Source organism: Phyllobates terribilis, unplaced genomic scaffold (genome assembly GCF_046119375.1).
Source record: "Phyllobates terribilis strain yellow unplaced genomic scaffold, ASM4611937v1 Scaffold_5__5_contigs__length_657084704, whole genome shotgun sequence".
In the NCBI taxonomy this organism is placed as follows: domain Eukaryota; kingdom Metazoa; phylum Chordata; class Amphibia; order Anura; family Dendrobatidae; genus Phyllobates; species Phyllobates terribilis.
In genome coordinates, this window is record NW_027362765.1 from 137,119,251 (window position 1) to 137,139,687 (window position 20,437).

Consider the following 20,437-nt stretch of genomic DNA (forward strand, 5'->3'; position numbering starts at 1 on the left):
TTTCATACTTTGCACTGACGAGGGCCAACAGCCCGAAACACTGTGTCTGCAAATTAAGATTCTGATTTGGCTATTATCCTAAGTCATATTGCACGACTCGTTAATCAGTTGATTGTGACTTGTAGGATTGCTCTTCCAATAGGTGGCACTATAGAGTACAAGTCCTCTTTTTCTCTGAAGAGGCAATTTGCATACAAAATACCAGTGTCTGTCTTTCCGCTGTCTCTATCATTATGTCCTCCCTCTATCTAAAACTGAATCTGTCAAAAACTGAACTCCTTGTGTTTCCTCCCTCCACTAACCTACCTATGCCCAATATTGCCATTTCCGTGTGTGGTTCCATCATTACTCCCCAGCAACATGCTCGCTGTCTTGGGGTCATATTCGACTCCCCACATCCAATCACTCACTGGCTCATGTCACCTACACCTCAAAAACATTTCTAGAATTAGACCTTTTCTTACCTTTGACTCTGCAAAAACTCTTACTGTAGCTCTTATTCATTCTCGTCTGGACTATTAAAACTCTCTACTAATCGGTCTCCCTCTTACTAAACTCTCCCCTCTCCAATCGGTCCTGAATGCAGCAGCCAGGATCATATTCCTTTCCAACCGCTACACCGTTGCCTCTACCCTGTGCAAGTCATTACACTGGTTGCCCATACGCTACAGATTTCAATATAAACTTATCACTCTCACCCACAAAGCGCTCCAAGCTTCAGCACCGCCCTACATCTCGTCCCTCGTCTCAGTCTACCACCCTACCCTTGCCCTCCGTTCTGCTAATGACTTAAAACTAAAGTCCTCAATAATCCAAACCTCCCATTCCCATCTCCAAGACTTCTTGCATGCTGCGCCAATTCTTTGGGATGCATTACCCAGGACAATTCAATTATTTCACAACACCCACAGTTTTAAGCGTGGTCTAAAAACTCATTTCTTTAGACTGGCCTATCACCTCACTTCACTTATCTAACTATCCCCGTTTGGCCCATACAAAAATTTTCCTCAAAATCATGATCCTCGTAGCATTTGTGCACACACCCTCCATGAACTTAATAGCACTCTGTGTCTGTGCCGTACACATACTGGCTGGTGACCAGTTAATGCAGTGTTATGTGCATTCCCTATTTACTATATTATGGCTGTATCGTTTGATATAAGCACATTTAACCATTTACCTTTCGTGTCTCCCCTATTTCCTCATAGATTGTAAGCTTCCGAGCAGGGCACTCACTCCTTTTGGTATCTGAGTTATGTTTATTCTGCAATGTCTTTTTGTCTGTACAAGTCCCCCCCAAAAATTGTAAAGTGTTGCGGAATATGTTGGTGCTATAAAAATTATTATTATTGTATTTATTTGAATTTAATGTATTTTTATACTGCACTATAATTAATTGCTATCAATAATATTATCCTATTGTGTACTTACTTTCAAGCTAGTAGTCCTTGTATTCTGATTTTTTATTCCATAAAGCAGAAGTGTTACACTATCCATGACTGTAAATGCGACCTGTTCCCGGATCTATAGCAGGATACGCTTGCTCTATAATTTCATTCAATCCATAAAATGCAACCATAAGAGCACAGTTTTTCGGCATCTGCCAGGATCCCAGGTTTAAATCTCATCACTATTCATTCCCCACATAAACTTGTCATTGACTCTGCAGTCAATGAGGCGACATTCTAGTGACTTACGGTCCTGTCAGTAACCCTTTCATGGTGAAATCATGTATTGATCGCAGTCTTATGTGACTCCTTTTATCACTTGTGTCTCACTAGTTTTGTCAAGGGTAATAAAATATTCTGTTTCAGGAGATTGCATCCAACAGGAGAACTGAACCTGACCTTTCCCTGAATGCTAGCGAATTGTGAGATTCTCTTAAAAAAATATATAGATTTTTTGTGACTTCCCAAATCCCCTAAATACTATATCTTATTTTTCTTCTATTAGTACAAAATTTCGCTTTTTTGCCTACATTGTGTTTTTTGACCCCCAAAAAAAGCAATGCAACCTTGTTTTTTCCTAGATCATTACAATAATTCATATGCAAATTGCCTCTTCAGAGAAAAGAGGACTTGTACTCTATAGCGCCACCTATTGGAAGTAGCGATCCTACAAGTCACAATCAACCCTTTAACGAGTCGTGCAATATGACTTAGGATACAATAATTCAAAAATCTTCTCAGCTTTCAAACTTAGCACCAAATCTTTAGTTAAGCACCAGTAGTATTCTGTGATAAATTTATGACTACATGATTAGACCCTCAAAAAACTTCTAAGAGAAATGTGACAGAAATGAATGACTCAAAGTTTTATATGTATTGGTAATTTATTTTATTTTATTAGGAAATTAAAGAGGACCTTTCAGCAAATGTTTCATGTTGAACGGGACACACAATGCAATAGTTGCTGCAGAGTGGAATAAAACGTTTGTGTTTTTCTTTATGTCGCCTCTCCGTTGCGTAGATATAAGCAATCAAGCTAATATGGGCCCATAACGAGTTTACTTTTTTTTAAGTTCAAGTGGGTGTTATCAGACAGTTTTCACTGGGAGGCGTGTGCTTTTTCTCCCTATATAATGCTGACCAATCATAAGCAGGCAGAAATACTGAAAGGAAAGAAGAACACGCCCCCACCAATGCTTAGAGCAGGTTGAGATGTAATGAGACAGCTCTGATCTCCAGTTGTGCTTATGATTGGTCATAAATACACGCCCCCAGTGAAAACTGTCTGATAACACCCATTTGGACTTTAAAAAAATGTAACTCATTAAGTGCCAACTACTTTGATTGATAATATCTCTGCAACAGAGAGACAATTTAACAAAAAAAAAAATGTTTTATTCCGCTTTGCACCCACTATTACATTGTGTGTCCAACTCAACGTGAAAAATTTGGTGAAAGGTCCTTTTTAAATCATAGTACGTTCACCTGTGTAAATATACCAAAAAACATTCTGTACACTGAGCAAAGGAATATTAGGAGTTAAAGATTTGTTTCAGAATTTCCATCCATATAGCATTGGAAAATATTATGTATTACTTCTATGAATATGGTAAAACATCCAACCTGGAAGTAAATGAGCTCTTTTAACAGAAAAGCCCTCCATGTATTATTAATACTGCTATAAAATATATTACATAAAAAACAGCCATTTACTCTAGTTCTAGTTAATTATATGACGTTAATACCAAGCGATGGCCTGAGATAATAAAAAATTCATTACTAATAAAACTTTACCACCATGTAAAACACGTGTAATAATAACATAAACTAACAAATCAGATTACATCTTCATAAAACAAGACATTATAAGGCGTCATTTATGATCAGGTTGCAGTAAATGAAAAGAAACTCTTGTTTGGGAAAATATATGAATTTTGATGCCTACAAAGGATGCAGGTATCACGGAGAAGTCATTATGCACGAGTTGGCTAGAGCCTAGCTCTCCCAATAATGGTGAGAACCTTCAAGTACATTAAAAAATGTATTTTTTAGTAAAAATATGCCAAGTGTGGTCTAAAAAATAATAAATAAAAATAAAAACGGCAATAAAGGGCCTAGACCCCCCTGTGATCAAAAAGTTACTACCTATCCTGAGGATAAATAATAACTTGCCCAATTTGGAATTACCCTTTAAGGTGAATATGTAATCAGAAAATTAAATATTGCTTAAATCAAGCATTTTTTTTACAAAATATTTCACAATGTATTTTCTAATGTATTTTACAATGTATTTTTTTTTTTACATTTTTTGGCAATGTTTTTCTTTTTAATATCACAATCTTTATTAAAAGTAAAAATTAGAATTCTTGCAATTTTCACATTGTCCACCACGGCTTTTTTAGATTCTAACTTCCTGTTATTTCAAGAAATTCACATGTATATTAGCTACAATGAACAGGCTGATTTCTATGCTTTTTATTGAAGCATCTAATGAGCGTGTGCAAAGATTATTGTGAAAGAGGGGGTAGCAGGGTGAGCTTTGATATCACCTATTGTGATTGATTCTTTGTCATCAACTGTGTATAGAGATGTTACCTGTCTTTGTAATCCTGTCTCTAATGACAAGGAAACTCCTGTAACTTCTTCCTGAATGGACAGGAAGTATGAGTCTTAAATAGCCCTAGTGGCCAGTGTGAACATTTCAAGATTACTAATTTAAAATTTTATTAAAAATCAAGATTTGGAAAAAAAACAATTCCACATTTTAAAAAAATGCCTTGATTTAAATAGGTCATTTTCCCAAACACACATTCACTTTTAGTAAAGGAGCAAATCCAATGCTCTCTTTTAATTAAAAAAATTACAATATTTACCCATTGTTCGGATTGCAGCTTTGCAACCCAATAATCATAGTGTTCCTAAAACTGCAGATATTTTCCTAATTTGATCCAAATAAAGAAACAATCTAGGCAAAGGGAGCGTATATGTCTAATGCAGTGTAAGAGGCACTTAGGCTATGTTAATATTGCGTTTTACCCTTACATCAGTGGCTCCATCGGGGCTTACATCTGCAGCTCTGAAAATGGGTGCGTAAGTGCTGATAGGTCTACTGACTGTAATGATGCAGACAGAGTCTCTGTGTGCTGTCGGACATAATCTTCAGCCGTATCCTCCTGAGATGGGCTCCAAAATGCAATTGACCACATTTTGATGTCCACCTCAAATAGACAGATATGGCCAAAAATGATGTCCGAAAGAGCACATAGCGTCTCTGTCTGCATCATTACAGTCAATGGCCCTGTCAGCACATAAGCGCGAATCCTGTTTTTCAGGGTTTCCGATGTAAGCCCGGATGGAACCTGATGTGGGGGTAAAACTCAATGTGAACCCGGCCTTACACAATACTTCTCACTTTACTGCCATTTGAATCCCTCAGACCCTGTGCTATATATGACACAGTATATCAGTTTTCTCTGGGGTTTTCTGGTATATTTTTTAATTGATCTGAGGGAAGTTGCCACTATCACAATCTGTGCTTCCCTCACCCTTGCGCCGGCACTGCCAGTTCAATAGTTTCCTACTGACCAGAAGCTATTATGTCACAACCACCAGTGACCTGACAACTCATTGAGCTGGCGGAGAAAAGGAAGAAATCCAAAAATTAAGGTATTTTCTAGGGGAATATCGTTTTGGCATATATTTGGGGAGTATGAAATGTGCCAGACTGGTTATGGAGGGTGCTGACTGAAGGATGGGGGTAGTAGTGTTAAGGGATCTTATGGTCATGTATGGCAGACCAGAGCTCAGCCTCTTAACTTTTATCCATTGCTTGGTGCATAGAAGGAAGTTGCCTTAGATATTACATTCAATGTGTGCAATATATATATTGATTTATTTTATTTATGTGTGATTTTATTTAAAGCTGCAATTGGAAGTCACAGCTGGCGTTATGGAACATAATGGAATGATGTTGGCGGATGGCTGTATTATCGCTTCCAAGCGTGATGGTCACAAGTATTATGTGCTACGCAGAAAGACCCAGCAAGACTGGTACGAAACCAGAAAAGGCGCAGTCACGGACGCACTTGGCACAAGCTGCCCAGCTAGACGAGCCCTTGAAGGCTGGGAATACTCTTCACCCAGCTCCCAGTAAATAGAAGAGGGGCGCAATCGGTGCTTAGTTAAGGACCAGGTGAGTACCTCCGGAAGAACCCCAGGAAGTGTAACCAGAAGAGAAAATGAGAAAAAAAAACAAAAAATAGCAAAACTACTGCTAGCACCACTCACCACTACAGCACATAGGAATTGCAATAAACAGCAAAGGACTGAGCAGGGAACAGGGTTAAATAGCCTGCCTAATAATCAGGTGTTGAATACCTCCCAATCATCCCCAGACAACCACTCACTGCTAGCTTGCACAGCAGAATGGACAATATCCCACCACTGCCTAGTGCCAGACAAAGCAGCATCCTGTGATGCCTGACAACCGGGGAACACAGCGTACCATTTTCCCCAGGCAGAGAAATCAGCGAGAGACACGGTGTACCACACCCTCACACATCCATCAACACCAGAACGTGATGCTCCATAACATTGGGATGGTTTCCATGCATGCTTAGTAGCTCCGCCTCCAGGGCCGGGAAAATGGCTGCGCCCGCAACCGGTGTAGCGTAGCACTGGACCTGATCCATTCAAAGGTGGGAGCACAGAACCACAGTTCCTAACAACAAGGTTGTGTTTTAAAAGAATGTTTTTCTATATTTTCAATAAATGCTGTGACCGACCTTCATCCAGCAAGAAAAGAACTATAGTTGTCAGCGTATTCCTTTGCGGTGCAGGTTGGGGGGTGAGTGCAAACACGAACACATGTTGGTTACATGCCAGCAGTCTGTGCCAGCATACTTTTTTTTTTCTTTACTAAAAGGTGCAATTAACTTTTAAGACTGGTGGCACAAATAAACATTTACTGCTATACCTGCTTCTTTTGCATAGGTGCATGCAGCACATTGGTGTATTATGCAGCTGTACATGTAGCTGAAGTTTAGATTTTGTGCACAGATTTACAATCCTTATTGGTCGCTATCATTTCAACAAACTTTACATAAATTGTTATGTTTGTTGTTATGTATCTTGTTAGAGAAATCAGCTTTTTCATCCACTTATGAGCCACTTCCTCCCTTCCCCCGCCTCATGAGTTCATTATCCACTCTGAAAAAAACCCTCAAATCAAGGCTATATGGTCTGCCCATTCACTGAAATATCTGGAAAAAGGAGGAGTTATCCCAAGTATCAGGCAGTTCATGCTTCAACTTCTAGCAAGTCTATTTCACTTCAGTGCTGGATTCACAGCTGCACAGCTTAGTACTGCTTTAAAATGTCATCTATGTGGCTGCTGTGATTCCATCTGTGTGCTGCAGAAAGAAGAGAATCCCTCATGTCTCTGTGTATTATGTATGGCATCATAGCAGTTAGTCTCCTTCCAGTAGCTCAGAGACAACTGAAAATTAGGCACAGGGTATGCAAAACGTGTACAAAATGCATGATACAAGTCATGTAATGTCCGAAAATAGTGTTATGCCATATGTACACACACATGGCAGCTTATTCTGAAACTGCAGGTATGCTTTAAAAATGTACAATATACTTACTAATTCTATTCCCATGCCTCAACAATGGTTTTGTGCATCCCTCATCTTCCCTTTAGCCTCTCCTTGCCCACTGATATGAAGTGCATGATGATGACAAGCCAAGAAACTAAGACAGGTAAATACTGGCAGCAGTGGTGATGTACTGGCCATAAAGATTACACACCCTTGACTATACATATGAGGTCAGATGGCACAAAGGGTCAGCAAGAGCGATGGGAAGGAAGTACAAAAAAACAGCGGTAGGAAACAAGTGGAAGTAAATTTTACTTTGTTGGGTGTGTGATAAAATCTTTGCACATTTATAGTTTATTTTACAGAGAATCTCCATGTCTAACTGTGCTATCCTGCCTATAAAATCATTCAGCCACAGTTCTCTGCACTAAATGATGTCAGAGGGATAACGGGAACGCTAATAATACACCACCCCATCCCATTTACGCCAGATTGCCTGTCTTATTTACAGCCTAGCTGAAAGATTTTCTCCTGTGCTTGAGATTGTAATGGCGGGCTTCCTGCACTCTCCCGGTGCTGCACTATTTAGGAAGGACATTCACACCCCATAAAAATGTATGTTGGAGTTTTCACACCTATTAAAAAAAGGATCTGAGGCCGGGAGGCCCTGATGGGTTGGGTTGTTAAGTGGGTATAAAAGCCAGGCTCTTTACTTTTCCTACCCACTCTGCGGGTTAGAGTGCCACCATAGTTGATGATGGATGTGTCATCTACGAGAGTGCTTACAAATCCATTCTGTTTGCCTAGGGCCTGGCCAAGCCTAGAGAAAGTTTAGACTCCTTGGTGTGTCGTAAAATTCAGAGCAAAACACCATAAATCTTGGGAAGCCTGTCAAAAGGAGGCAGTCACTTACCAGCTCACATTCCTCCTGTCTCTTACCCACATCTCAAGTCCAAAAGGCCAAAAGGAAGTGGTGGTATAGAGCCACTTGAGCCTAATGTTTATTTTGAACTTGAGCAGCGCTGTCTGCAGCAAAGCTAGGAATATTTCACTTTACATTATAAAAGAAAATCTTGCCTTCATGGCTTATGATCCCGGTAGATAATATTGAGATCATACGCTATTTTCCTACATTTTTTATATCTATGTATGATGGTAATAAAAGTATCAATAGTTCCACAGATATTACTGATTATGCCTCTCAAAAACTGATGGTTCCTTGTGTTACACGCACGGCACTAGGTTGAGATAGGGCGAGACGGGTTTCATGAATTTGTTGGAATCCTGGGGGAACCGTCACTCAGGGCTACCATAGGCTGTAGCTTCTCTGATGATTGCACATGATTGGTCAGCAACTGAATCTGACACATCTGACAAGAGTCTTTTTTAACAGTGGAATTTAATCTGAAGCATGGAAATTGCAATTCAGGGATATTACAGCCACAATCTTCAATACAGTACAGGTTAATAAAGCAGGCACAGTAACGTCAGTCTCTTCAGTAGCATAATTCAGCACAGATTAGATCTCTTAGCAGCACACTTCTATGCATACACAACCACAGGCTTTTCCTTCACAAGGTCTCAGTAGTACACAGCATTCTTTATCCTGCATGGAGATGGAGGGGTGGAGGGTTTGGTGAGGGAGAAGATCCCTATGACACGATTTCTTCCAGTCCTTATATTTCTGCCCGATAATACTCCACACTGTTAGCTCAGGGAGTCTATCTGACCTGTGTTTAGCTTACCTCCTGACCTGAATTCTGTTCCCTTGCCTTCTGTGAGATACAGATCACACATCACCTTTCTCTTCGGCTCCAGCCAGACAGTAAACAACTTCCCCACAGTCACCCTGAGGTTCTGCTAAAACGCTCCCTGTCTCCTGTGACTGTGTTAATCTCTCTAGTTGCTATAGCGCCACACTTCCTGTCTCCTGTGCTTGTGTTACTTCTAATAGTTGCTGAATGCTTTTGAAGCAACAGCACTACTTCTGCATGTCACACTTGTATGATATCAGAAGTCGGAGCAGCTCCGCAATTGAACAGTTTTGGCCGATGGCCATCGACATTGAGAACTGCTGATCGGCGGGGGTGCCGGGTGTCAGACCCCAACCGATCAGACATTGATGACCTATCCTAAGGATAGGTCCTCAATTATAAAGCAGTGGACAATCTCTTTAACTACTTAGATCACACATCAGGTCAGCTGAGAGCCTCAGTGTGATCCATGGGACATCCAGCAGGTTATTGCAAGGTATTTATATAATCATGGACAGTTTAAAAATTGTGGGGGGGTTCAGGGCAACAAATTTTATGTTAGGCCATATCCCACTTCTGGGACATCTGATTTTATATCTCAGGTAGATATAGAAGAGTGTCTTTACTTGTTCATGGCCCGCCATCTCTACTAAAGGCTTTGCAGATGATGGAGACTGCAATGGGAAAAGTGTCATCAGAATATGACATTATCAAATAAATCATGATTTCCTGTTAATTTTTGGGGAGTTGATGTGTTTTTTTCCTTCGTTTTCAATATCATGATCTGTGCAAAAAAAAATTCACACTGGCCTCTAGGAAAAATACAAGGCTCAAACTTATTTTTTTTCAGCAGTCACATACACATAGGTCAACAAAAGAGTGTCTCTGACTCATTGACTTGTATAGGAAAGTTTTCTGGGTATGCTGTGATCTGGTCAAAGGGAGGGGAGAAAATGAACTGTGACATCACTTACAGTAAATTGTTCATCCCCTGTTATCTACTGTGTAGAGAGGTTCTATCTTTCATTGTAATCCTGTCTGTGATGATAGTGAAACTACTGAAAAGTCTTATGTTTAGAACAGTAAATGTGAGTCTAGAATTAATCTTAATGTCCAGTGTGAAAATTGCAATATTTCTAATTTTTGACATAAAAATATAAAGCTATGTGTAGCCAACTTTCCAACTCTTCTCGGATGGATTAGATCACATGGAATGGTTGTCGAAAAGTGGCGGAGAACGCCTATCTTCCCATGAGGACTGAGGCCCCAATCTGGTTTTCTCTGCAATATGTGTCAATCAAACACTAATATTTGATGCAATTACATCACAGCATCAATAAATCAATAACTTGGAAACTGGCCAACAGTATGGATAAATGTGCTGCAAAATCATCACCTTACCTTTTTAAATTGAACCCAAAGGGAGTTGGGTTTGTTCCCATCATTAGTTAGATATCACGAAAGAGCTGCTAACACATTTCAGTTCTACCTGCCTCTATTATCCTTGGCAATGTTCTGCTCTCATATTGGTCTTCTTTGCACTCATCCTGGCATTGGACTGTGGTCATCAAGACCAATAGACTACTTGCTCAATTTATGCTCCTATGTTGTTTGTTTTGTTTTTTTTCAACTTCCAGTGATTTCCACCTTCAGACCTGTGGTTTCACAATTCTAACGGAGAATTCTCTGAGCACAAGATAACTATTGGTTTCATTTGCTGTATTACTGATTAGATCATTTACCTTTCATGTCTCCCGTATTTCCTCATAGATTGTAAGCTTGTGAGCAGGGCCCTCACTCTTTTTGGTATCTGTTCAAGGTTGGACTGGCCCACCAGAGAACCGGAGAATCCTCCGGTGGGCCCTGGCTTCTCCTTCAGGAGAGTTCATAGTGTAAACCTTGCAGCTGCTATGGGGCTCTTGAGTGGGGGAGAAAGGTGGGCCCTCCGAATCAAATCCTCTGGTGGGCCCAATACTCTTCAGTCTGACACTGTATCTGTTGAATTATACTCATATATCTTTATTGTCTGTACATGTCCCCTCTAAAATGTAGAGTGCTGTGGAATATGTTGACGCTAGAGAAATAAAAAATATTTTTTGTGTTATTATTATTGTATTATATTATATTATCTTTCTTCAGTAACAAAGGCCCGGATTTGTCAAGACCCGGCGAAGTTCATGCCGGTCTTGATGAGGGGGAGTTCTGGAGTCAGACTCTCCTAATTCATTAAGAGGTGCTCAACTCTTAATGAATCAGGAGCGTCTGACAAGTGGCACGCATCTCCATGCGCCTCACCACCCATCCTACTCTAGTTGAGGACCGAAGAAAGATTTCTGACATAAGGAACAACACAGCTAGTCATGAATTAGACAAGCTGTGACGTCACACTGGCATCCCACCAATATTTTTGAAGCACGGGAGAGCTGGTGTGAAAACGTCGAAAGTTGCAACATTTTGCGTACAGTACAGACCAAAAGTTTGGACACACCTTCTCATTTAAAGATTTTTCTGTATTTTCTTGACTATGGAAATTGTACATTCACACTGAAGGCATCAAAACTATGAATTAACACATGTGGAATTATATACTTAACAAAAAAGTGTGAAACAGCTGAAAATATGTCTTATATTCTAGGTTCTTCAAAGTAGCCACCTTTTGCTTTGATGACTGCTTTGCACACTCTTGGCATTCTCTTGATGAGCTTCAAGAGGTAGTCACCGGAAATGGTTTTCACTTCACAGGTGTGCCCTGTCAGGTTTAATAAGTGGGATTTCTTGCCTTATAAATGGTGTTGGGATCATCAGTTCTGTTCTGCATAAGTCTGGTGGATACACAGCTGATAGTCCTACTGAATAGACTGTTAGAATTTGTATTATGGCAAGAAAAAAGCAGCTAAGTAAAGAAAAACTAGTGGCCATCATTACTTTAAGAAATGAAGGTCAGTCAGTGCAAAAAATTGGGAAAACTTTGAAAGTGTCCCCAAGTGCAGTTTCAAAAACCATCAAGCGCTTCAAAGAAACTGGTTCACATGAGGACCGCCCCAGGAAAGGAAGACCAAGAGTCACCTCTGCTTCTGAGGATAAGTTTATCCGAGTCACCAGCCTCAGAAATCGCAGGTTAACAGCAGCTCAGATTAGAGACCAGGTCAATGCCACACAGAGTTCTAGCAGCAGACACATCTCTTCAACAACTGTTAAGAGAAGACTTTGTGCAGCAGGCCTTCATGGTGAAATAGCTGCTAGGAAACCACTGCTAAGGACAGGCAACAAGCAGAACAGACTTGTTTGGGCTAAAGAACACAAGGAATGGACATTACACCAGTGGAAATCTGTACTTTGGTCTGATGAGTCCAAATTTGAGATCTTTGGTTCCAACCACCGTGTCTTTGTGCGACGCAGAAAAGGTGAACGGATGGACTCTACATGTCTGGTTCCCACCGTGAAACATGGAGGAGGAGGTGTGATTGTTAGAACTCTCCTGTTAGGTTTTTTCTATTATGCTGGTCACATGACCGTTTTTGCCTATTTAATCCTGCTCCGCCCTTCTGGCCTTGCTAGACTTCATTGTAATTTCTACTCTTAAGCTAGCCAGGTGCTTTGTTACCTTTCTCAGTCAGTTTAGCTAGGTCTTTTGACCTCTATGTTCTGTGTTGTTTGTTTGTCTTTTTACTGCTACAATTTCTGCTAGGAGGTGTCCATCTTTCTCCCAGTCCCTAGTTCTTGTAGGGATCCCTCCCTCACATCTATAGGTCTTCGTTCAGACTAGCTGAGGACTTTAGCGGGTCTGATCGCAGGATCAGGCTCCCCGTTACATCGTAGGGATCTAGCTTAGTTCTATTGTAGGGACAGATCTCCTATCTTTCCTTAGTGCTTGTAGCAGATCATAACAGTAAGTCCAGCCCAAAAAATTTCTCTAAGGAAAGACCTCCAGTTTCCATCATGGTGTCGGTTCAGGATTTGGCTCAACGCCTGCAGGGACCCTCTCTGGAGGTGGCCGAGCTCCAACAACAGTGAGTAGCTGTTCTGGAGCGCATTTTGTGGAGCCAAAGGTATGATTGCCTGATTTATTTTTTGGTGAACAACAAGATTTTTTTTCCTTTAAAAATGCTTGTTTATTGTATTTTCGTTTGAGACCCAGATCCTCTGGTGATGAATCACAGCGCATAGGGTTCATAATGTCACTTTTGCGCAAAGAACCTCAGGGATGGGCCTTTTCTCTCCAACCTTGTGATCTGTGCTTTAGATCAGTGGATAGTTTTTTTTCTGCTTTGGGGTTGTTGTATGATGATCCTGATCGTGTCTCATCAGCTGAGACGGAATTGAGACATTTGAGGCAGGGATCAGGTAATGTGGAAAATTATTGTACTCACTTCCGTCGGTGGTCTGCTCAGGTGGGGTGGAACGATTCAGCTCTGAAAAGTTTGTTTCTTGCTGGGCTAGGTGAAAGGGTTAAGGATCTGCTGATTGCTTATCCTACACCTGGAAATTTGCAGGAGGCAATGCAATTAGCTATACGGGTGGACAGGAGACTGCGTGCAAGGGTTAATGAGAGTAAATCCTCTGCTATGTCAGCTCCGAGTCTTGAGAGGGTCTGTACTGACACCGGAGAGCCGATGGAGATTGGGGCGATGTCACCCCGCTCTCAGGAAAAAGACCGCAGGTTTTCTGAAGGTTTGTGCTTTTATTGCGGCAAATCTGACCATTTCATTAAGAACTGTGTGCTTCGTATGAGCAAAGAAAAAAAAAGGTCAGTTACGCCCATATAGCCTGTTTAAACACTAAGGGTGTATTTCTTTCTGCTACTACCGCAGCTCAGGAAGAATTAATTGAATTTCGGGTATTTGTGGATTGTGGTTCAACTCTGAATGTGATTGATGGGGGATTCTTGGAAAAACTTAATTTAAAACCCAAACCTTTGTCATCCCCTATTGCCGTGGTTTCTGTCGATGGCTCTCCCTTGAAATATGTTACTCACAAGGTTTATGAATTTCCCCTCACTATTAATGGTATTCACCAAGAAAATTTGGATTTGGTGGTATTAAATAATTTGCCTTCTCCAGTAGTTTTGGGGTTGCCCTGGTTAAAATTGCACAATCCTGTACTGGATTGGTCTACCAATGAAATTAAGTCCTGGAGCCCTAAGTGTTATGACAAGTGTTGTAACGGGCGCATTGCTGCTGTGGATAAAGGGGAATTAACTGTACCTATTCAGGATTTTTGGAAAGTTTTTTCTGAGGAGGAGTCGCAAATTTTGCCTCCCCATAGAGACTACGATTGTACCATTGAATTTGTCCCTGGAGCGACTCTTCCTAAAAGTCGCTTATTTAATCTGACTATTCTTGAGAGAAAGGCTTTGGAGGAATACATACAGACGAGCTTGGCCGCCGGTCATATCAGACCCTCTAAGTCACCTGTGGCTGTTGGATTTTTTTTTGTTAAAAAAAAGGACGTCGGTTTACGTCCTTGTTTGGACTTTCGCGAGATTAATAAAATTACTGTACGCAATCCCTACCCACTGCCATTGATTTCTGATTTGCTTAACCAGTTAGTGGGGGCTAAGTGGTTCTCTAAAATTGATCTCCGGGGGGCATACAATTTGTTGCGCATGAAGGAGGGTGATGAATGGAAGACTGCTTTTAACACTCCTGTGGGTCATTTTCAGAATTTGGTTATGCCTTTTGGTCTTACCAATGCACCAGCATTTTTTCAGAATCTTATTAATGACATGCTTAGACCTTTGATCGGCAAAAATGTGGTTGTGTATTTGGATGACATTTTGATTTATTCGCCTGACCTGGAGTCTCATTGGCGGAGCGTACGTGAGGTATTGCAGTTATTGATTGACAATTCGCTTTTTGCTAAGCTGGAGAAATGTGAGTTCGCTGTACTGAGAATTAGTTTTTTGGGCTACATTATCTCCAGCGAGGGCTTTGAGATGGACCCTGTGAAAGTTCAAGCTGTGCAGGAATGGCCTAGGCCTATTGGTTTGAAATCGATACAGAGGTTTTTTGGTTTCGCCAATTATTACAGAAAATTCATTAAAAAATTTTCTATTATTGTTAAACCACTGACCGATCTCACCAGGAAAGGTTCTAGTACGTTTCAGTGGACTACTGAGGCCATTGAAGCTTTTGTGTTTCTAAAGGAGAGGTTCAGCTCTGCCCCCATCCTTATGCAGCCTGATGTGACTAAGCCGTTTTTGGTTGAGGTTGATGCTTCTTCTGTGGGGGTCGGTGCGGTGTTGTCTCAGGAAAACAAGGATGGAGTACATCCTTGTGCCTTTTTTTCAAAAAAAATTTCTGAGACTGAACTTAATTACGATATTGGTAATCGGGAATTGCTGGCTATTAAACTCCCATTTGAACACTGGCGTCATCTCTTGGAAGGTGCTGATTTTCCCATTCAGGTTTTCACTGATCATAAAAATCTGATCTATCTTGATGCTGCCAAGCGCTTGAATGCCCGTCAGGCTAGGTGGGCACTTTTTTTTTTCGCGGTTTAATTTTTCCGTTACTTACATCCCGGGTACCAAGAATGTTAAAGCTGATGCTTTGTCTCGCAGCTTTTCTCCCATGGTCGGTGCTGAGGAGGTGTTGTGATTGCTGCATTGGACTCCATTTTGGAAGATGAGATTCTTAAAGCACAGGAGAATGCCCCTTCTAACACTCCCCATGGGAGGTTGTTTGTGCCTAGGACCTTTAGGAGAGATTTGTTTGTTGAGTGTCATGAGTCTCGGTTGGCAGGTCATCCTGGAATTTCTGAGACCAAGAGACTTGTGGGTCGCAGTTTTTGGTGGCCTGGATGGCAGAAGGAGTTCATTAAGTGGGTGCGTCAATGTACTGTGTGTGCTAGATCTAAGTCTTCACATACTCCTGCTGCGGGGTTGCTTTGCCCTCTGGAGGTTCCTAGTGCACCTTGGACACATCTGGCTATGGACTTTATTACTGACCTTCCCCCCTCTGAGGGTTTCACGGTCATCTGGGTGGTCGTGGACCGTTTTAGCAAGATGTGTCACTTGGTTCCCTTCATCAAACTGCTCTGCGCTAAGACACTCGCTAAGGCCTTTGTCAAGGAGATTGTCAGACTCCATGGTGTTCCAACTGACATTGTTTCTGATAGGGGACCTCAGTTCATGGCTCGTTTTTGGCGTGCCTTTTGTGACAGGTTGGGAGTTCATTTGTCATTTTCATCTGGATATCATCCTGAGTCTAATGGCCAGACAGAAAGGAAGAACCAGGATGTTGAGCAGTTCTTGCGTTGTTTTGTGGCAGACAATCAAGAGGGGTGGTCTGAGTTTCTGCCGCTTGCTGAATTTGCTCTTAACAACCATGCATCCTCTTCTGCTGGGTGGTTGCCTTTTTTTTGTTGTTCTGGGAGACATCCGTCTTTTGGGTCATTCTCCAAATTGGTATTGGCTGTGCCTGAGGAGGAGAGTTTTTCCGGTGATTTGGAAAGAGTTTGGACGGATGTGCGTGGTAATCTTCAGGAGGCTAACAAAAAATCTAAGAGGTACTTTGACAGGAAACGTCAAGAGGTTTTGTTTATGGTTAGTGACATGGTTTGGTTGTCCTCTAAGAATCTGCGGTTGAGGATTCCTTCTAAAAAATTGGGTCCCAAGTTTGTAGGGCCCTTTCAGGTGCTTCAGGTAGTTAACCAATCTGCTGTTAGGTTGGAGGTTCCTACCTCCTGGAAGATTAATCCGGTGTTTCATGTTTCTCTATTGAAAAGAGCTTATGTATCAGATAGAGACGCCACTGCCACTGTTCCTCCGGTGGTGGAGGACGGGGAATATGAAATTTCCCGCATCCTTAATTCCAGACGGTATAGAGGGAGTTTGCAGTATCTCGTCGCTTGGAGGGGTTTCGGTCCCGAGGATAACTCATGGGTGAGGGCAGATGATGTTTCTGCTTCCAGACTTGTCAGAGCGTTTCACAAGAGGTTTCCTGATAAGCCTGGGCCTAGGGGATCCGGAGGATCCTCATAGAAGAGGGGGTACTGTTAGAACTCTCCGGTTAGGTTTTTTCTATTATGCTGGTCACATGATCGTTTTTGCCTATTTAATCCTGCTCCGCCCTTCTGGCCTTGCTGGACTTCATGGTAATTTCTACTCTTAAGCTAGCCAGGTGCTTTGTTACCTTTCTCAGTCAGTTTAGCTAGGTCTTTTGACCTCTATGTTCTGTGTTGTTTGTTTGTCTTTTTACTGCTACAATTTCTGCTAGGAGGTGTCCATCTTTCTCCCAGTCCCTAGTTCTTGTAGGGATCCCTCCCTCACATCTATAGGTCTTCGTTCAGACTAGCTGAGGACTTTAGCGGGTCTGATCGCAGGATCAGGTTCCCCGTTACATCGTAGGGATCTAGCTTAGTTCTATTGTAGGGACAGATCTCCTATCTTTCCTTAGTGCTTGTAGCAGATCATAACAGTGATGGTGTGGGGGTGCTTTGCTGGTGACACTGTTGGGGATTTATTCAAAATTGAAAGCATACTGAACCAGCATAGCTATCACAGCATCTTGCAGCGGCAAGCTATTCCATCCGGTTTGCGTTTCGTTGGACCATCCTTTATTTTTCAACAGGACAATGACCCCAAACACACCTCCAGGCTGTGTAAGGGCTATTTGACCAAGAAGGAGAGTGATGGGGTGCTATGCCAGATGACCTGGCCTCCACAGTCACCAGACCTGAACCCAATCGAGATGGTTTGGGGTGAGCTGGAAGGCAGAGTGAAGGCAAAAGGGCCAACAAGTGCTAAGCATCTCTGGGAACTCCTTCAAGATTGTTGGAAGACCATTTCCGGTGACTACCTCTTGAAGCTCATCAAGAGAATGCCAAGAGTGTGCAAAGCAGTCATCAAAGCAAAAGGTGGCTACTTTGAAGAACCTAGAATATAAGACATATTTTCAGTTGTTTCACACTTTTTTGTTAACTATATAATTCCACATATGTTAATTCATAGTTTTGATGCCTTCAGTGTGAATGTACAATTTTCATAGTCAAGAAAATACAGAAAAGTCTTTAAATGAGAAGGTGTGTCCAAACTTTTGGTCTGCACTGTATCTCAAAGTTGTGTAAATTATTTTTGACGTTTCAAAGTAATTTACACCAGAATTCTTGCATAATCACTTTGATGAATCAAGACCACAGTCTCCAGCAATTGACCATATGCTTTTGTCAACATGCTGAACAAAGGCAACTTGTGAACAATAGAAAGGAGGGAGTTTCACCAGCTCACCTGAGCAAGAAATAAGGTTTCCAGCTTCATGAATAGTCCAAAATTCTTTTATTGTAGAAAAAACTTTTTAAAATCAGATTCCACAGTCATATTTTATAGCCAGGGCAACGCGTTTCGAACGCGGGACTTGCGTTCTTTGTCATGTTCTATGCACATGGTATATATACAATTGATCACCAATCAGCATAAAGGACGAAAGTCACATGATACATAGATTCACATACATATGTTTAAAATTAATTATAATTAATGAGACATACACATAAACCTACATAGAAAAATCACATGACAAAAGAAATCACACATATTAGAATGATTTACTCGCTATAATGAAATAATAGTGCTCGCCGCAAATTTAAACCATTTGGATGGCAGGTATTCAGATGGTACATCCAAAATGCTTCTCGGTCAAGTAAGCGTCTCCTGTTGTCTCCACCTCGTGGATTAGAGGTAAGTTTCTCAATTCCAAAGACCTGAAATGAAGATGTCTCTTTATTGTGCTGTTCAATAAAGTGTCTGGAAGCACAAGAGATTTTATGATTAGTGACATTATAAATATCACTTAAATGTTCTGCCACCCGTTGTTTCATTTTTCTTATGGTTCATCCAACATACAATAAATTGCAGATAGTACATTTTATTACATACACTACATAACTGCTATTACAATTCAGGTAGCTCCTTATGTTATGTGTTTCATTCTGATCGGTATTTGCGAAGTTTTTAGTAACTTTAGTGTAACGACAAATGCCGCATCTATTGAAACCGCATTTATAAAACCCTTTGCAATTGAGCCAAGTATGGCATTTTTGCATGTTGTTTGAATAACTTGGAGATAATAATCCTCCTAATGTTTGTGCTTTTTTTGCAACAACTAGTACCCCAGGATCAAGAATTTTCGATTATATGACATCCTCATACAAAATAGGAAGATGTTTCAGTATCATATTTTTAATTTGTTGAAACTGAGCACTATATTTTAAGGAGATTACTGTTTGTTTTCTCTGATTTTTATTCAAAGAGATGTTATTTTTATTAGCTTCAATATTTGGCACATTAATTAAATTCAATCTGTCCTTTTTTTGTACTATTTTTTCTGCTCTTTTTAACCACTTCGCGCCAGAGCCTGTTTTTGCCTTCGTGACCGGGCCAATTTTTTCAATTCTGACCACTGCCAGTAAATGAAAGTAATTACCCTGGAACGCTTCAACGTATTCCCCTGATTCTGAGATTGTTTTTTCGTGACATATTGTACTTCATGATAGTGGTAAAATTTCTTCGATATCACTTGCGTTTATTTGTGAAAAAATCGGAAATTTGCAATTTTCAAACTTTGAATTTTCATGCCCTTAAATCAGAGAGATATGTCACACAAAATAGTTAATAAATAACATTTCCCACATGTCTACTTTACATCAGCACAATTTTGGAACCCAAATTTTTTTTTGTTAGGGAGCTATAAGGGTTAAAAGTTGACCAGCGATTTCTCATTTTTCCAACAAAATTTACAAAAACATTTTTTTAGGGACCACATCATATTTGAAGTCACTTTGAGGGGTCTTTATGACAGAAAATACCCAAAAGTGACACCATTCTAAAAACTGCACCCCTCAAGGTGCTCAAAACCACATTCAAGAACTTTATTAACCCTTCAGGTGCTTCACAGGAATTTTTGGAATGTGGAAGAAAAAAATTAACATTTAACTTTTTTCACAAAAATGTTACTTTAGACCCAATTTTTTTTATTTTCACAGGGGTAACATGAAAAAATGGACCCCAAATTTTTTTGTGTAATTTCTCTTGAGCGTGCTGATACCCCATATGTGAGGGAAAACCACTGTTTGGGCGCACGGCAGGGTTCGGAAGGGAAGGAGCGCCATTAGACTTTTTTCACATTTTTCCCACAAAACCGTTTTTCATCCCTTCATCCCTTAATTTTGCATTATCATAAGGGTAATAGGATAAATTGCACCATGAAATTTGTTATGCAATTTCTCCTGAACATGCTGATACCCCATATGTGGAGGCAAATTACTGTTTGGGCACATGGCAGGGTTTGAAAGGGAAGGAGCGCCATTTGACTTTTTGAATGTAAAATTTGTTTGAATAATTAGCGGACGCCATGTCACATTTGGGGAGCCCCTAATGTGCCTAAACAGTGGAAACCCCCCACAAGTGCCACCATTTTGGAAACTAGACCCCTTAGGGAACTTATCTAGATGTGTGGTGAGCACCTTGCACCCCCAGCTGCTTCACAGAAGTTTATAATATTGAGCCGTAAAAATAAAATTTTCACATTTTTCCCTCAAAAAATGTTTTTCATTCCCTAATTTTGTATTATCATAAGGGTAACAGGATAAATTGCACCATGAAATTTGTTGTGCAATTTCTCCTGAACACGCCGAT